This window comes from Phascolarctos cinereus, unplaced genomic scaffold (genome assembly GCF_003287225.1).
Source record: "Phascolarctos cinereus isolate Bilbo 61053 unplaced genomic scaffold, phaCin_HiC Scaffold_4;HRSCAF=312, whole genome shotgun sequence".
In the NCBI taxonomy this organism is placed as follows: domain Eukaryota; kingdom Metazoa; phylum Chordata; class Mammalia; order Diprotodontia; family Phascolarctidae; genus Phascolarctos; species Phascolarctos cinereus.
This window is the reverse complement of record NW_027555847.1, coordinates 38,033,153-38,044,919: the sequence shown is the minus strand read 5'-3', so window position 1 is coordinate 38,044,919 and position 11,767 is coordinate 38,033,153. Positions and strand designations below refer to the sequence as shown.

General features: G+C 41.9%; 1 long non-coding RNA gene across 1 annotated transcript; it reads left to right on the top strand.

Annotated features, from left to right (window-relative positions):
• Positions 1-607: 607 nt before the first annotated feature.
• On the top strand, positions 608-8,003 carry LOC144456746 (uncharacterized). Its single transcript, XR_013485814.1, has 3 exons — positions 608-765; positions 1,477-2,282; positions 3,527-8,003. It is a non-coding gene; the product is annotated as an uncharacterized LOC144456746 (long non-coding RNA).
• Positions 8,004-11,767: the final 3,764 nt, after the last annotated feature.

Sequence of the window (11,767 nt, the reverse complement as noted above, 5' to 3'; positions counted from 1 at the left end):
AAATGAGGTGACATTTATAAAAAGCCCTTAGCATATGGTTGGTGCTATATAAATGTTGGTGCTATATAAACATGTTCTGGGAGCTCAGTGGAACTAGAGTTTCTCTGAGAAGGGAAGCTTGGGTTTCCCCCCCTTTTTTTCTATTTCCCCCCTTTTGTTAGTTGTTTTATCCTAATTTCCACATTTTTCTCTTTTTTTCTTGGGCTGGGACAAGCCTCTTTTAAATACTCAGCAAGCAATAACCTCTGATAAGCTTTGTAACCTATCCTTTGTTCAATTTGCCTAACTGTAAGTTTTAGGTAAGATCTGTGCCCCATGGATTGTTTTGAAAAGCTTTTAATTCTAGGAACTGGAGAAAAAAGCCTCTGAAAAGACAATACGAATATCTGTGGGATTGATTCCACAGAACTTTCCTGGACTGGGGAGATGGCCAATAAAATGTACAATCTCTAAGCCCATTTTCTAAAAGAGGACAAAGTTCTAACTGGGGGGATTTGCATGCTTGTCTGCTATTCCTGAAGCCACTTCTGGCTAAGCATGACTCACTACGGAGGGCTTGGTCACGGGAGTTACCTGAGTGGTTACTAACCCAGCCTGGAGTAGGCATGCAAAAAGAGGGACTAGTTCCTCTTCCTCTTCTCACTTCTTTTTGGCTTTGAAGAGACCTACTTTGAGCTGCTTCCCAGTGCGGGAGAGGCAGCTGGTCCCCTTTCTCCACCTGGCCTCCATGTGACTGTCTCATACCCCATTCATCTTACACATTGGGTATGTATTTTATTTTATTTTATTATATTTTATCCTTAGGGAAGACCCAGATAGGAACCATAACTCAAACTATAATTAGCGTAGTGCTGGGGGTACTGGGTGGGTGGGTGGAGGTTGTTAGCTAATCCAATGAATGTAAGAATGGGGTTTCTAATCTCTCTAATTAGAATAAGGCTCCCCAGAGCTAAATCCCAGCAAACAGCAATGGCTGGACAGGACTGGGTTGGGGGGCAGGTCACCAGCTCCTGCGAGTCCCAGAAGGATGTGTCTATGCCAGATATTCATTTTATATATACTTTTATTCAGAAGTAGTGTCTTAAACGAAAGAGTATAAGGTTCTTGAGGGCAGGGACTATTTAATTTTTTTCTGTTTTAATGTCTGTGCTTAGCATAGTGCCTGAATGAATGAATGAGTAATAAGCATTTAAGCATTTACTATGTTCCAGGCATTGTGCTAAGTCCCAGGGATACAAATAGAAAAAGCTGACAGTCTCTGCTCTCAAGGACCCACACTCTAATTCAGGGAGATAATAGACACTGGGCAAATCACTTAACCTCTAGCCTCTGTTTACCATATCAGTAAAATAAGGAGGTTGGATAGGGTCACTTCTATGAGGTTATTGTGGACCTGGCACATACTAGGTGCTTACAAATGCTTGTTGACTGACTGAGAGCAAAAGTTATTTCTGTTTCTGTTTTTGTATTCCCTAGGACCTAGTGGGGTGCCTGACTCACAGAAGGTGTTCAATGGATTGGTAATAGCATTGTATTCCTACCCACACAGGGTTCAACTGAGATCCTGTCTGTAAAATGCTTTATAAACCTTATGCAAGCTTATCTTTGTGTTTTACTGAGAGAACCATATTGGCAATAACAGCCCAAATGTGTTCATAAAATAGTTTTCTGCCTGGTTACCACTGAGGGCGTGGTGTTTCCTACGTGGGTACTGTTGGGTACACTGCCTTCTGATCTCTGTTGGGTTTATTGAGAAGTATGAGTATCAGTCTTAACTGTATAAAAATGCAAAACCAGGCAATTAGCTCTCCTCCCAAGACTTTCCAAGCCTACCCATGGGAATTGGGCAGGGGAAGACTGAATCAGCCCCAGTTATTTCTCCTTTTAGCTGATCAATGTCATGTCATTGCATTACTAAATGGTCATTTTAAAATGAAATACTTTGGATCCAGCCTGAATACTGTTCATCTACTTTGGGGTTTTCCTTACTTTTCACAATTTCTCCATGAAAAAAATTATTTATCAATCTTGTTTCTCAGTAAGAGTTGGAGAGAGGTCCTTTGGGTAGGAAAGGAGGCATGCTGGGAGAGCAGTAAGAACACTGGATTTAGAGTCAGGAGACCTGGGTTTGTCTCCTGGCTTGGCCAATTCCTGTCTGTAACCTTGAGCAGATATTTAATCTCCTCTGGGCCTCAGTTTCCTGGTCTTTAAATGAAGAGGTTGAACCAGATGACCTCAAAGCTATAAACAGAAGATGTTCTGATCACAGAGGTATTCTTCAGGTGGGTTTCCTTAAAGTCTGGTTTCAGCTGAGCTAGTATTTATGAAACATGTTTGCTCAATAATACTGCAGTAGATCCCAATCTAAACCCAAAGCCCCCAATATCAGCTCTTTACTTTTTTAAGCTTATTTACAAATGCTAAAGATCAGCTCTGGCATTATTTCCCTATTTATTCCCAGTGTAAGAAACTATTTAAGATGCCACTTGGTGAATAACTCTTGGATCAGACAACTATAGATTTAGAGTTTTCTTAGTCCAAATCCATTAATCTATTGGCTCTACCATGGTTTCCTCCCAACTTACAGAATTGGGCTAACTTGGAATTCCTCCCGCCCTCCCCCCCACTTAACAGTATTTTTATTTTTTTCAATTCCACATAAAGATAGTTTTCAACATTCACTTTTATAAGATTTTGAGTTCCAAATTTTTTTCCTTCCTTCCCTCTTCTCTCCAGTATAGATTATACATGTACAATCATACTAAACATATTTCCACATTAGTCATGTTGTAAAAGAAGAATCAGAACAAAAGGGAAAAACCATGAGAAAGGAAAAACAAAAAAAAAAGAGAAAATAGTATGCTTTGATCTGCTTTCAGCCTCCATATTTCTTTCACTGGATATGTGGATAATATGGATAACATTTTCCCTTAACTCACAACTTTCAAAAGAAATCTGTAATGTGGTTGATTCTGGCCCCCCCCTCAAGGGAGGCCTGTTCCATCTCCTCCTTGGGATTCGTAGGTACCCCAAAAGGGTTGTGGTTTTCCCTTTTCTCTGTCATCAGCTCGAGCCTCGGTTGGCAGTGTGAGGGGCCAGTGACTGGCACCCCTGTTCCGTCTAAATATCCATGGGCTTTTATGAAGGGGTAATTTCTGTCACAGGTGCAGAAATGACCACACATACAAATATCCCCTCGACATTTCAGGAGCATAATCCCCTCAGCTTCTAGGGGAGATTAGGGTCACAATAGAGCCAGCATCAGAATCACTGCTGGCTTCTTTTGGGCTGGAGTCCAGGACCATTGCTTCTCAGGGTGGAGGAGCTTGGCTGGCTCTAATACCTGGTCTGGATTTCTGAACTCTCAGATTCCCATGGCTCACGCTCCCAAGCCTAGCCTGGAGACACCACTCCCTAAGAGTGAATAAAAGGGCCAAGGACTCAGGTCCATTTCTCAGGGGGCCATATGGGTATGGGTGGTGGTGGGAGAGGTTTTAAGGCCCTCCCCTGCCTTGCCACTCTGCAGGTGTCACTGCTATGAGCCAGACAGTCACCTCACTCCCCTGGACATGAATGTAGTAAAGCTGTGGCTGGTGCTGAATCTGGCAGCTTTGAAGACGCTAACCGTTCTGGCTAGCCAGCCAGTGGGAAAAGGCTCCTCCCAGCCATATGGCAGACCTGGGCAGAATGTCCACATATGCTACAATGACTCTCCTAGAAGCCACTCCCAGGCTTTCCACATGGACAGATGCCATCTCAGGTGGCCTTGGAATGCCTCAGATCACCGTTGGGCCAAGTGGGAAGTGCCAGGGACCAGCCTTATCAGAAACCACAAATGATTCCCTGTGACCATTTTGGGAGGGGTTTGGGTGTCTGCACTCATGGCTGGTGATCTGATCTGTTCATTCCTGCTCCGTTTCTGTTTATGGAACACTGAGTGGAGAAAGTGCTGGACTTGGACTCAGGAAGACCTGGATTCAAATCCTGCCTCTGGCCCCTATTAGTGAGACCCTGGACAAGTCACTTAATCTTTGCAATGTTGTAATGCTGATCAGCTGTGAAAGACTTGGCTACTCTGATCAATGCCACGATCCAAGGCAATTCCAAAGGAGCCTTGATGAACAATGCTATCCAGCTCCAGAGAGAGAACTGATGAATTCTGAGTGTACATTGAAGTGTAATTTTCTCCCTTTCTTTTTTTTTTGCTTTTTTTTCCCAATATAGCAAATAGGGAAATATATTTTGCATGATTTCACCTGTATAACTGATATATTGTTTGCCTTCTCCCTGGGTGAGACCAGGGTGGGAGGGAGAGAATCTGGAACTCAAAATGAAAAATAAAAGAATGTTAAAAATAATACACTTTTTTAAATGTAGAAACCAATAAATAGATAAACAAACACATAAATGGATGGATAGATAGACAGACAGATAAATAGATAGACAGACAGATAGAGCTACGGTCCTGTGTTTGAGCTCCCTGGCCCTCTAATGTGATTCCTAAGGCCCCACTCAGGCACCTCTCTTGGGACCTATATTATTGGGTACAATGGATAAAGATGTTACTTGGCTCTGCCTACCTGGAACACACCAGCTTTCTGAAAAAAGGCCCTCCCTAACCAAATGTTGAAATAGCCTCTTCCCCATTGCTAGTAGCTTGGGTATATCCTAAGGGAGATGAAAGATTAGTGTGATCAGTTCCGATGGAAAAGGAGATTTTTCTCCATCTGTCCACCCTTAAGGCCTAATTTCCTCAAAAATAGTATTCGAAGACGTTGAGAAAATGGAAACTGGGCAGAAATGAAAAATATATTTAAACAAAAATGAATCTGTGATACGGTGAGCAACTTTTGTAATATGTCTATCTACTCAAGAAGACAGCCACGTGAGCCTGTGGATTCCCGGTCATACTATCCTTCATTATCTGACATAACATGGAGTCTTCCCACGCACTTTTAAATCCTACATAATTTGTTAAATCGGGTAACATAAAGCAGGCAAGAGATGACTGATTATCAAAAGTTTAAACAGTTTCCACTCACCTAATTCCCACCCCTCCAACTAAGATGTGATTAAAAAATATTATGCAAGCAATAAGCATATAGCAATTCCCTACTGTGTCTCAGACACTGTACCAGATGCAGGGGATACAAGTCAAAGACAAAGAAATGGTCCTTGCTGTCAATCAAGAGATAAGTATTTATTAAGTACCTACTATGTGTCAGGTGATGAGGATTCAAAGTCAAAATATGAAACAGTCATCTCTGTAGAACCTTATATTCTATCAGGAGTGACAACACGTACCTAAGCAGGACAAATATGAAATAAATTCAAGGTAGTTATGGTGAGAGGACACTTCCATCTGAGAGGAATCAAGAAAGTCTGTGCTTAAGCCAGGTCATGAAAAAAGTGGGCAACTGCCAAGAAGTGGGTCTGAGGAGGGAATATATTACGAGAATGGAGGACAGCCAGGGCAAAGACATGGAAGCTGGAGATGGGAAGATGGAGATGAAGAACAGAGAGAAAGCCTCTTTTTCCGGCTCACTCATGTAGACTGAGGGAAGGGGACAAATGACTTATAACAAAGCCGGAAAGCTAGCTGGGGCTCATGAAAGGCTTTAAAAGCCAAATAGAGGGGTTTATAGCCAATCTTAGACGAGGCAATAGGGAGCCACCGGAATTTACTGAGCAAAATTTCATAACAATTAAAGCTGTGCAGAAATGAAATTGGCTACCTCAAGATGGCATGAGTAACAATAACTAACATTTCTAGAGCACTTTTTACCAAGCACACTGTGCTAAATGTTTTACAGTGATCTGATTTGATACTTATAATAGCCCTGCCAGGTAAGTGCTATTATTATCCCCATTTTATAGATGAGGACACTGAAGTAAAGAGAGGTAAGTGACTTGGGTCACTCAGCTAAGAAGTGTCTGTGGTCTTGAACTCAAGTCTTCCTGATTCCAGGTCTGGGCATTCTATCCCCTTCACTATGTAGCTGACTGTTCTTTGAATTTTTTCTAGTGATACCCCACCCTACCGCTTTACAGGAGTGAGAGGTTCATGAGTGTGGTATATTATACACATTTTCAGATGTTTTTGATATATCAATTAATTTTTTTCTCTATCTCAGTTTCCTCTTTAAAAATATTATTTGAATCATGGAGTAGTTTTCTGGGAGGGAAAAAGGGGGAAAGACGCTGGAGGAAAAGTTTGATGATATAAAAAAAACAAAATACATCGATAAAAATTTATTTTTAAAGTAAAGTAAATGACAAAGAAGACATTTCCCATAAACACAAGCCCTACATTCTCCTACAGATAAAATCCTCAAGTCTGTCTGCAGATTAAGAAATAATAAATGGGGGCAGCTAGGTGGCGCAGTGGATAGAGCACCAGGCCTGGAGTCAGAAGAACCTGAATTCAAATCCAGCCTCAGACACACATAAAACTTACTAGCTCTCTGACTGTGGGCAAGTCACTTAACCCCAATTGCCTCACAAAAAAAAAAAAAGAAATTCTTCAAACAGGCCAGACTAACTTGTCCAAACCAATTGGTATGTTATAGCTGTTTAATCATGTCTGACTCTTCATAAACCCATTTGGGGTTTTCTTGGCAAAGATACTCGAGTGGTTTGCCATTTCCTTCTCCAGCTCATTTTACTGATGAGGAAATTAAGCCAAATAGGGTTAAGTGACTTGCCCAGCGTCGCACAGCTAGTAGGTATCTGAGGCCATTTGAATTCATGAAGATGAGTCTTCCTGATTCCAGGCCTGGCACTCTTTGCACCTTGCCCTAACTGCCCTCATGCTACAGTAGGAATTTCTTTTACGTATCGGTTGGACAAGATGGTCACTGAGGTTTCTCCCACCTCTGAGATTCGGAGATCCTATGAGAAAGGAGGGACACATTTAGACCTGCCCTTAAGGGAAATCCCTTTGACATCAGGGTGAAGGATGGTAGAAGGTCCAATTAGGAAGTCTTTGCAATGGTTCAGGGTAAAGGTGATGAGAGCCTCAGTGAAGGTGGAGGCTGTACAAGTAGGCAGAGGGGCTTGGTCAGGAGAGATTTGTGTTGTAACAAAGTACTCTATTTGGCGACTTGAGGGATATTGTCTAAATGTGCATGTGCTCTAAATCTGGGTCCTCATAAACCATGCCCTGACTGAATTGCTATCAAAGCAGGTCCCTTCCTACTGTGGGTTTTGGTACTGGAAGGGACCTTAAAGCTCATCTCCTCCATCCTGCTATTTTGACAGATGAGAAAAGTGAGATTCAGCTTCCTTTTTCTCACTGGAAATTAACTTGCCCAAGGCCACACAGTTAATAAGCAGACGAGCCATGGACTTGAGCTCTGGCCCTCTGCTTCCCAATCCAACATGCTTTCCACTAATCTTTCCAAGCTCCATTTTTCATTTCATGTCTACTATGGCCCAAGCAGTGTGCTATAGAAGCAGAATACAGGAATGGTTATTGCCCTGAGAAGCGTGTATTCTACTAGGGGAGGCTGTGTGCACATTTATAGGTGAATACAAAGCTCATGTAAAGCAAATACAAGGTAACCATGGAGGGAGAGATGCTAACATCTGAGTGAGGTGGCAGGTGGGGGATCATGAAGGACCTGTGGAAGGCAATGCTTGAGATGAGTCTTCAGGGAAATCTGTGATGCCGATAAAGAAGAGGGAAGAAGAAGGGAGCCAACCTGAGGCATGAGAGACTTCCAGTAAAAAGTCCCCCAAACCAAAGACTGAGTACACATGTAGGGAACAGCAAGATGTCCAGTTCGGCTAAGCCATGGAGTGTGTGAAGGGGAGTCACGTGTGATAGGGCTAGAAAGGTAGGAAGGGGCCAGGTTGTGAAGATCTTTAAATGCCAACCTGAGGATATTATATTTGATAGAGGTCATAGGGAGCCCCTGGAGGTTATTGTGTGTGTGTGTGTGTGGTGACATAGTCAGACCTGCGATTTAGGAAAAACATAGACTTTAAGGATGTTAAACTGAGAAGGCACTTCTCTAATGTTTTGGGGAGAGAAAGCCTAGAGAGATAGACGGGGGGGGGGGCGGGCGGATATATATAATATATATAAAATACACACATATATACATATGTGTATGTATATATATATCTCTATATAATACACATATACATGTATATGTAATACATACACATGTATATGTGTATGTATATATATATATCTCTATATAATACACATATACATGTATATGTAATACATACACATGTGTGTGAATATGTTGATATACATTTATATACACACACACATGTGTGTGTATGTGTGTGTGTGTGTGTGTGTGTGTGTGTGTGTGAGTGAATGACTGCAAGAGTGTATAGGTGTGGGTGGATCTATTGGGAGAGGAAGGGGAAGGGTGAGTGCACATGTGTACTCTCTTTTACCCTCCTATCCAACTTGCTTTCAGATCCCCCCCCCCCCCGTTCTTCCTTGACATTCTCTCCTCTGACACTGCCCCCACCCTGGTTCAGGCTCTTATCATCTCACACCTGGGCTATTGCGATAGCCTGCAGCTCGGTCTGTCTGCCAAGAGTGTCTCCCCACTTCAGTTCATTGTCCTCACGAATGTCAAATGGATCTTTCTAAAGGGCAGGACTGACCACATCACCCCTCTATTCGGTGAACTCCAGGGGCTCCCTGTTGCTGCCAGGAAGAAATAGAAAATCCTGTTTGGCTTTTAAAGCCCTTCACAACCCAACTCCTTCCTACCTCTGCAGTCTTCTTGCACCTGACTCTCAGGGACATAACCAGATAGTGCATCCTTCTTTCTTAGGTTACCCCCCTAGATAAGAACTAGATTTATCATATCCACCAGTAAACTTGTAAGTATTATCATAATAGGTCCAGTTGCCTTCCTCGTTCTACATGCCAAATGTGCTGAATTTAAATCCCTTTCTCACACTGGGGCACAGAATCAGTACTTACTTGTGTTATAGCAGGTGTTTTAGTCATTGTATTTCAATGCTGAATGATTTGCTCTGTGGTATATATATAGTCCATGTAATAATGAGCTATGTGGTGCTGGCATGTGCCTGATTGATAGACTTAGACTTTGCAGAAAAGGTTAATTTCATATAATACCTATGTTCTCTGTAGACAAATTACACCCCTTACACCATATACCAGCAGAACACTGAGGGCAGGGACTGTTTCATTTTGGTCTTTGAACCTTTAGTGACACCTGGGAACCACTTCAAAATTGCACATTGGATTGGATTGAATTGAATTCCTGGGCATGGGGGAAATGCAGTCCCTGCCTCATGGAAATCGCAGTAGAATAGAGGGATAGGACAGGAGCAGCACTTGGCTTACTTTGATGGTGTTATGGAAAAGGCACAGGATTTAGAATTTAAAAAGCAAAACACATTTGACACCTTAAAATCGCATAGTCCAACTTTTGGATTTTATAGAGGAGGAAAATGAGGGTAGCAGGAGTGACGTCACTTGCTCAGGGTCATATAGCTAGTGTCAGTCAGCTGGGATTAAAGCCCAGACTTCCCAAATGGAAATCCATTGCCCTTTCTAGTCTCATTACATTGCCCACTTATGATCTTGAAAAACACTATCACTGAACCATGCCAGCCACCTCATGTTGGAGAGGGGATGGATGCAAGGGGCAGACTGAGACGTACATTTTTGGACATGGCAAATACATACATTTATTTTGCTAGACTATGCTTATTTATTACAAGGATTGTATTTTTTTTTCTTTTTTCTTTTTGAGGAAGCTTGGGGGAGGAAGAGGTTGGCCAGAGACAGTGTTGCCAAAGGTAAAAGAAAAAAAACTAAAGATCATTAAAGTATTTTTCAATGCACAGAAGAGAAGAGATAGAATTTCAGAAAGAAACAGAGAAGCAGGACAGCTTTGAATTTATGTTAAATTTATTGTATGTTTTTTTTTAATAAGCCATATATAATAGATATTTATAGTCCCACCTACAATTCTCTTTTTTTTTCTCCTAATTTGTATATGTAAGATAGGGGAGGGATAGGATGAATGCAATCCTCTATAGAGAAGAGGCTGGAGAGCCTGCTTCCAGAGAGCGATGGTGATATGCAATGGAAGTATCCTGCTCCCCAATCTGATACATGCCCAGACCTTCTGTAGCTGGTTCGGGTCCACTGATTACATGGTAAGGAGACCAACCATTGATTAGATGCCTAGTTGGGAACCTGAGTACATTCAGCCAGGGCCAATCTCTTCTCTACCTCTTCCTAAACTGGCTGGCATTGGAGATGCCTTTAGTTGGGAGTGAGGCCTCAGGCCTTTCTCTTCCCACTGGGAATGTGCCCTGTGAGGGCATGGCCCTGCTGTTATTTCCATCTCTGTTATGTCTGGTCTTTCTGCTTGAAGAGTTCTGGAGGAGATTGGGGATAGCCAGTTAGTGTAGAGCAAAGTCCCAAGTGACCTGCCTGTCTGGCACAGTCCAGCAGTAGCAGAGATACAGATTCATCCATCCATCACTTATGCCATGTTTGGCGGGGCAAATGCTATGTAGAAATGGTGTTAGGTCTTTCCTCAGGGACCAAGGTAAAGAAGGAGTGAGAGAAATGATGATTAATAACCAACGATTTGGGTAGATCCAGAACTCCCTCTTTTTCTAAAGTCCTGATTTGTAAAAGTTCAGTCTCTAGAAGGACATTACTGATGAGATTGGACTAGGTTTCTTCAGACCCCACCCAGGGGGAAGCCATTATGCTCTACTCAGGTTTGGGTGGGGAAAATTCTTTGAGTAAATTGCCCAAAGCTGGAAATAACTTAGAAGTAAATAAATAATTGAAATTCATTTGAATAAATTCCACCCCTCCATCAATATTCATTCTCTCATTAGTTGTTAACCAATCAGAGTTGATTGCCACCCTGGGGAACACCCCTCTTCCAATGGACATTTAAGTATGAGCCCTCGCCATGATTGTCTTTGGTCTAAGAGAAATGGCCAAATGGCTACCCTTTTATTAATAAACATGCTGGCATTTTTAATAAAATGATTAAATTACCCAGAAATTATATCTCTCAAACTTTTAAAATGGCACAGGGGAGAATGTGTCCCCCCAGATTTGGGGGGACTGGTATATATACTCCTGTTTTTGCTACATCTTCTCAATATATATCCCTTTATAAAAGCTATTTAGTTGTGTGACCCTGGGCAAATCACTTAACCCTGTTTACCTCAGTTTCCTCATCTATAAAATGAGCTGGAGAAGGAAATGGCAAACCACTGCAGTGTCTTTGCCAGGAAAACCTCAAATGGGGTCACAAAGAGTCAGACACAACTAAAATGACTGAACAACTACAAATACCAGTTTATTTTATTTCAATGGGACTGGGGTGTTAATTACTGTTAACCAGCCCTCCCAGCTACCCCTAGAACCCTGAAGGAAAGGTGTAGCCAACTTAGCTGTTGCAGTCTGAGTCCATAGCATCATTACATTTAGAAATATTCTCTTCCTTTTTAAGTGTTCATTAAGTTAAAAAGAAAATTAAAAAAAATACTATTGTTTCTCAGGTTTAAAAAAAAAGAAAAAATACAATTTAAAAAGTTTTATCTGAAGGAAAAAAAAGGTCTTGCCTGTAGAATGAGGCATTTAATGTTGAGTGCTGAGCCATGAGGGAAATGGGACGCTGTGTCCTCCTCTTGATTTCGTTGTTCCTGTTTCCTTTCCTTGAACCTCAAATCCCTTCTCCTTAATATCCTCTGGGGCTGAAGCCTTCAGCCTTCAGGAGAATGGGCTGAA